This window comes from Sminthopsis crassicaudata, chromosome 5 (genome assembly GCF_048593235.1).
Source record: "Sminthopsis crassicaudata isolate SCR6 chromosome 5, ASM4859323v1, whole genome shotgun sequence".
Taxonomy (NCBI): domain Eukaryota; kingdom Metazoa; phylum Chordata; class Mammalia; order Dasyuromorphia; family Dasyuridae; genus Sminthopsis; species Sminthopsis crassicaudata.
In genome coordinates this window covers 192,653,931-192,662,049 of record NC_133621.1, presented here as the reverse complement: position 1 = coordinate 192,662,049, position 8,119 = coordinate 192,653,931, and positions in this window count along the sequence as shown.

The window sequence follows — 8,119 nt, the reverse complement described above, 5'->3', positions numbered from 1 at the left end:
CTCCCCTTGATGACAGGTAATCCCATACATTTTACCTGTGTTACAATATAACCTAGATACAATATATGTGTGTAAATACCAATTTTCTTGTTGCACATTAAGTATTAGATTCGGAAGGTGTAAGTAACCTAGGTAGATAGACAGTAGTGCTAACAATTTACATTCACAAAAAGTGGGACTTTTCAAGGACAAGGAAGAGAATACTATGACAAACTATTTCTACCTTTTTCCAGCTAAACTCCCGTTGGCAGTTATCACTATTTGAAATTTCTTGAAATAAACACTATCTAGATGCAAAATGTTTGTGTCTGTTGATAGGAGGGGAAGACAAAAGTGACAGTGTGGGCATTTATGTTTGGGTCTTAATAATGTTGTTTAGCCAACAATTTATGTATTTACCTTGCTTACTCATTTTCTCCACAATTTCCCTTTCTTGTAACTTCAGAAGGCAGTCCAGTGCTCTTGGTGCTTTTCTGTATGACTTGAGAAACTCTATTCTCATACAATCAAGTGAAACTGTATTCAGATGATCCTTTTAAGTAAAATTCTCAAAAAGGATTTTCTCTTGACAGCAAAGATTCTCTTCCATTCCTCTCTTTTTTATATTTGAAATTGTTGTACATAGAAATATGCCATGTAAACCATACTCTTCTAATCACCACTTTAATCTGTATTCATCAGACTACTTTTCTCTAGCCACTCTCTGGTAAATGCTCTAGTAAATGCAAAAACATCATGGCACTGAGTCAGGGAGTTAGACCAGAAGATCTAGATTGAGTGCTTCCTCTCATTTCTATGTGCCTTAAACTAGGGCTTATCTATGTAGTGATGGGTTGATCTGAAATCTGGGTTGGTGGAGAGTGTTTTCACACTACAAATTGCCCATCATTATGAAACTACAGATCTTCTGAGTATTTTTATTGTCTATTTGGAGCGTGAAGATATATACTTTTTATCTTTGGTGCCTAGTATAGTAGAAAGCACTTGATAAATGTTTTGTTATTCGATTGTTTTATTGTCTGATGGGTATTTGTTAAAAACCTGGGTAACTAATACAGGGTATGTTGATTGATATGTCTATGTGTTTACTGCCACGTAAGCTTATATACTTTTGACACAGGAAATAGTTTTTGTTGTTGAGCCTCCAAGCTATTTCCAAGAGGATTTTTGTACACATTAGTTATCTCCAGTGCTACTAAATCTGATCCACAAAGCAGCTCAAATCTGAACATCACCTTGACTTTCTAAGTCAAGTGCCTAGGAGCTTTTAATTACCAATTAACTCTACATAAAGTTAAAGATTTAAAACTTTGTTAAGGAATTAAGGGAAGACAAATAGAAATATAATAAGGAGAAGCAAAAATAAATAAAAAAGGATAGAATTACTGTCCTGAGTAAAAGAAGTGTTAACTACCTTAGCCAAGGTATATTAGCACACTGAAGTTAAAGATGGCTGGCTATTGGCTATCTCTGAAGAAATGAGCACAGAAAATGATGGCAGGGAGAAATACCTAATTGATGAGACCAGTAAAGTTTGGAGATTCAGCAAAATGTCCAGAAATCACTTGGAGGAATGGTCAGGATGTTCTCAAAGACTGAGTCACCTTGAGATCTTATCTTTTGTTCTGGTTCAAATACATTTGCATGTTAAATCAGAGAGGATCTTGGGAATGACAAAAATTTTTAAGTTAGGTAGCTAGTTGTCTTTACTGGAGGGTTATGATCTCTCTCTAGGTATAAAGGGTATAGAGGAGACCGTTAGAGTGAGAATGTACTCAGTGGTTATATCACATCCAAAGGGTATAAGTCATTCTGTTTTCCTCAGAATACTCAACTATAAAATAGGGATAATAATAGTATCTATCTTGCAAAGATATTGTGAGGATCAAATGAGACAATACTTATAAAGAACTTAGCACATGCCTGGCACATAGAAAGCACCATATAAATGCTAATTATTATTATTGTTGTATTATTATTGTTATTATATGTGTGTCTATTCTGATGGTTAGTATGTGAATTTCTAGTAAATATAGGTTAATGGAAGCTTGATCACTGTGGATCTTTAAAAATTCTATTTTATTAAATGTCTTTATATTAAATTAATTGTGAACTCTAGTTGAATAGGAAAAATATGTAACTGTTATAGGGCTTTTAAGTATGGTTTTAAATGGATGGACCTACAAAATATCTTGAACCTGAGTTATTTTCTGAGGAGTCTGGTGTGCTAGTGCAGATGCCCCCATGTGCTTCATTGTCATAGACAGATTAATTTGTCAAATTTTCCAAAAGTAATTCAGTTTGTTTTCCCTTCTTTTTCAACTCTACACCCAGATTGTGGTCAGTCTGTATTGCCTGCTTCAGATATACACAATGTTAGATACACTTTATACAGCATCCATCTGGATCCATATTGAATTTAGTCAATAGACATTGGTCTATTGGCTCATCCTGTGATGGGATGAACAGGATCCTGTGATGTAATGAACAGAACCATTCCTTTCTTCTCCCACCCTCAGAAGAAATTAGCTAAACTTTATTTTTATTATACAGATTGACACTGGTACCTTCACTCTGTCTTTGCATCAGATGGTCCTGTGTCATGTTCAGACATAAGGGATTCTAAAGGGAGCTCAACAGTATGGAGGGATTGATGTGATATTCTTATTCATTCACTTTCAGGGTATTGCAAAGTATTGCAATTTATGTATGTACAATTAAGTAGCTTTACAGACTTGTCTCATTTTAAATGAAGTAATCTTCACAAAATAGATAAATGGCTTCAGAAAGATTCTTATTAAGAGGCTCTGTATTACAGAGAATTTTAGGTGAGCACAAAGCCAGCAAGAAACTGGCAGAGCTTACATTTCTTTTATTTCCAGTAAAAGCTCTTTGTCAGTCACATTATAAGTTACTATACAAAGCAATCATAATTTAATCAGATATGAGGAAAGGTCATCCAAAAAGATTGAAAATTTTCAAAATTATTATTTGAAGTAAGAGTTACAATGAACTTGACTCTAACTGTATACTGTGTCTTAAAGTACTTGCTAATAAGAGCAAATTATTTACAAATTAAACTTCTGTTTCTGAAATGATAAATTGATATTTTAAAAGTGCTTTGCAAACCTTAAGGTATTATTCTATAAATGCTAGCTATTGTTAGATAAGTCTCCATCCAATGTGTTTGGGGCATTCCTCTTGTAATGTATGTTTCCTGAGTAGGATTTCGATAGAACTCTGTGTCTATTATCTTTCAATCCCCTCCCCCATTTTTAGTTCAAGGTGTCTGTTGTAAAAAAGTTCTGTCTAAAATGTTGAGAAGAGAAAGACAAACTAAAATATGATCCTTGCCTTCAGTGAACCTATATTTGCCTGGAAGAAATACCACAAATAAATAAATGTAAGTCATATACAAATACTATTTTACCACCTTTTCTAATTTTATATTTCTTCAGTAATATCCTACTTATTCCATATGTTCCATAATATCCTACTTATTCCATAATGTAGGTCATTATCAGAAATATATTGTACTCTTCTTGAGCCCCTCTTAGGTCTCACCTTTATCCTTTGGTTAATCACAATTGTGACTCTTCAGAGACTGTAGTGTTTCAAGATTCACAGCCATACACAATCACTGGGAAAACATTTGTATTGAAAAGATGGGTCATAGTTCTGGTCAATAGCTTAGAATTGTTAAAAGTTTGTTCAGTTCTCCACATGCAAACTGAATTATTTTCTGACTCATCTGCAATCTAAGCATAATTTATTCCCCATCTACCATACCTGCTCCAAATACTAGATCAGTGTTTCTCAATGGACTTATCTAATGATCTCCAAACTTTTTCTGATCATGCACCCTATCAGTAAAAGATTTCTGAGTATATAACTTCTCTATATATGCATATGCTTATTCATAAAGTGTATATTGTATCAATGTACTAATATGTGAATTATATTATAAGAATGCAAGAAGATAGATAAAATAAATATAACTTTAAAAAGTAACAATTTTATCTGAATAGTATGAAAAACTTTTTTGTACTTCCTATTTTTAAAAAAATGTTAAAACATAAATGAAGCATATGAGTAATATAAGTAGCTTTCATTATTCTTGAAAATCTTGATTTAACATTTTCTGATGCAGCCATTTGAAAATGTGGTTCTAAGTTTAATTTATTCAAATATATGATTATGATGACTATTGCAGCTAGAAGAGATACTTAATAAAGATAGGTATGTACCCAAAGTGAAGAAATGTATTATTAACTTCGATTATTAAGTTTTTTTTTTAATTCGGCTATTAAATGTCCACATTTCCTGATGTCCATCAATTTTCTTTGCAAATTCTTCAGAAGGTTTTACAATTTTACATTTTTAACAACAGGGTTCAAAATCCACCAAAATTTTTCATTTGGAAGGTCTTTGAACAGATTCCAAGCAGTACTTGAACAACTCTATGATCTCCTTGATACAGTGGTGGGAAGAAAGTCACTCCATCAGTGGCTCCCATCCATAGTTCCCCAGTATCCCTCATCCAATATATATAATCATTTACCAAATCTTGCCACTCCTACCTCCACAACATTTTCCCTAACTCTTCTTTCTAGTCACACATATCCTACTTTATTTCAGGGTCTTATCATTTCTTGCTTCATCTATTGCAATGACAATAATCCTTCCCTCAAGTCTCTTCCCACTCACTGATCCAACCACTCAGGAGAGCAATATGGAACTATACCCAATGGGCTATCAAATTGTGCATATCCTTAAGATCCAGCAGTGTTTCTACTATATTCTGTATTCTGGGCCTGTACTCCAAAGAGATTTTTTAAAAGGGAAAAGAACCCACATGTACAAAAATGTTTGTGGCAGCCCTTTTTGTAGTGGCAAGAAAATGGAAACTGAGTGGATGCCCATCAATTGGAGAATGGCTGAATAAATTATGGTATATGAATGTTATGGAATATTATTGTTCTATAAGAAATGATTTCAGAAAGTCCTGGAGAAACTTACATGACTTGATGTTAAATAACCTGAGCAGAACCAGGATTTCATTGTACACAGTAATATCAATATTATACAATGATCAATTCTCATGGAAGTGGCTCTTTTCAACAGTGAAGTGAATCAGGCCAGTTCTAATGATCTTGTGTTGAAGAGAGTCATCTACATACAGAGAGAAGATTGTGAGAACTGAGTGTGGATCAGATCATAACATTCTTACTCATTTTGTTATTTGCGTGCATTTTTTTCTTTCTGATTTTTTCCTTTTTGATTTGATTTTTGTTGTGCAGCAAGATAATTGTATAAATATGTATGCATATATTGGATTTAACATATATTTCTACCATGTTTAACATATATTGGACTACTTGCCATCTCAGGGAGAGGGTGGGGGAAGAGGAGGAAATTGGAACACAAGGTTTTGCAAGGGTGAATGTTGAAAAATTATCCATGCATATGTTTTGAAAATAAAAAGTTTTAATAAAAAAGAATATATTTCTTAAGAGCAGAGACTATTTTTTAGGCATCTCCCAAGTTGCCAGTACTTTTCCCTACAAATAACTTCATATTCCCTTATCTGTGTACTTAATCAAGTCAGATAGAATTTAAGATCATTAAAGGCAAGAATTATTTTCATTTTTTGTTTATATCAAAAGTTAAGTCCTATACTTTGTATCAAGTATATGCTTAATACCTGTATGCTGAACTGAACTGAATGCTGGCATATTCCAGGTTAGATCCTATTTTAACACCAGAGAACATAAGAAGTAGCTTTAGGTGGATGTGGGGCCTGAGAAACTGGCTTGTCTGGGTATATGTAAGCTGTATTTTTTAGAATCATAAAACAACTCAGTGATAGAGAGCTGCCCTTTCCATGGCTACCTGGTCATGGTGGAAAAATCCTCAGTGTGAAGAACTTGGAGAAATGCCAGTGGTGGATATGTTCTTCAGTGTTCAGATTTACAGACATGGTACTACATCCCAAAGCCATGCTGTGAGAAACTGGGGCAGGAGTAATGGCGCAGTCAGATTTGGTACATGTTAGATGGCTCAAGGAACAGAAGTTCCTGAAGGCATTAATGCTTCATAAAGACATGTTCATACCATGGATGCTTTGAGCTGAGAGGCAAAGGGAAGAGAAAAGAAGGAAAAAATCTGGAGCAAACCAAATAGTTATCCAGAAACATGAGTTGGGTGTGTTCAAAGTTGGCTGATAAGTTGTAAAATAGAAAGACATGGGTCTCAAGCATTAGGATAATGGAGAATGCAATGTGGCTCACCAATATTCAGCTTCTCACCTGATAGTAATGGTCACTGGTTCACTTTTCACCTAAAACAAGGTGGGTGGGGGATAACTTACAATATATTGTTAGGATTCTTATAAGGTGCTAATCACTGAAATTGATAGAGACAATAATTATCTAATTTAGCATGGTTCAGTATGATTGATCTGATCCTACAAGGAGATGTTATGGACCAGAACTTGAGACTCACTGGTTCACACATTAGACTTCACACCTTTAGAGAGCATATATAAGGAGGAAAGGAAAAGCCTGCTCATGGACCTTGGGAGATTCACAAGGCAGAAACCCACAAGCCCACTCTCTGGGAAAAGGAGTCAAGAGTCATTCCCACTTCCACCTTTGTGCTGGCTGGAGACTTTGGGAGGACCAAAGGCAGAAGTTGGAAGAGACAAAGGACTTAGCGGCAAGAACTCTCGGGAACCAAGGAGAGAGATAGGCCTCCAGAAAACTAGCTGAGCCCCAAGTGAAGGAGATAAGATTTTGGAAGAGACAATAAAGGATTTGGACTTAAACTCCTGGCTGCATTTGAAGTGATTATTGAAACTGAACTGAAACTAAGGCTACCTTCAGAAGCTCCCCAAGAAACCTGCTCCCAGAGAACGAGTACAATTTAGAGAACAGAACATTACAATATATAACTTTGGGGAGATATTTATCTAAAATAGAAAAGAAATAAATATCAAAAATTCTTTAATTTAATTTAATGAGTCCCGAAAATTTTAAATAAACAGAAGGTCAGAACCACTGTATCTTTCTTTTTACATTGCCTTCCTGCCACTGGCTTGTACTTTCTAAATACTCCTTATCCATAAATAGTGTAGGATATAAACTGAAACATTTATGATCAGCCACATCGTTAGCTGACATCTCAACTAGTTAAGCATAAATATAAATAAACTTTAAATAACAGATAAACTTTGGATTTAGTATGTGGTTTCCTGATTTTAAAAAAATGAAGGAAATGTAGCCCCCCCCCCCAAAAAAAAAGGAAAGAAATCACCACTTTTAATCCAGCAGACAATCTAGAACTAATCGGACATATCTCTCACTCTTGTTTCAGAAGTCCCATCTCTGATGGCAGTGATGGAGTCATCATTTTCAACATCCTATCTCCTATTTCTAATCTGTCTCTCTAGCCTTCATTCTTTTCCTAGCACTTTCTTGCCCAATACCCATATGAATAAGAAAAAAAAGAATTCATTTTGGTTCAGGAGATCCTTGTTGGAATCTTCCCTCTGTTATTACCACTGCTACCTTGGGCAAAGCAATTAACTCCTCTGAGTCTCAGTTTCTCCATGTGCAAAATGAGAGGCTTAGACTGATATTCTTTTCAGCTGTAAGACTTTTATTGTGTAATGCTTTTAATGCTTCTGTGCTGTACAGATTATCAAAGAGAATAATGTGTTCTTGAAGGAATGTAAAAGCTTCTAGTAATAAACAGATGAAAAAAAATATGAACAGAAAAAGTGGAAAATATTTTTATGTTTGGAGATTGGGAGATGAAATAAGAGGAAGGAAAAAAGAAAGCTCCCTGACCACTTATAGATTCAGGTTATTGCTGGGTTGTTATCTGTCATTTCTGGAAAATGATGAAAAACAGGAAAGGTATTATAATAGAAAAAGGCAAATTTGTCATGTTTTTGGAAAAAGGCAACTAGAGATAATTCTTTGAGATCTTTGGATAAAATGATGACTATAAGTATTGCCCTTATAGTATAAACTGAAATATAATCTCTTAAAGGAAATGAGGTGATTTGAGCAGAAGGGACAAAAAAAACCCATTGAAATGGTAGTTGTAAGAGAGG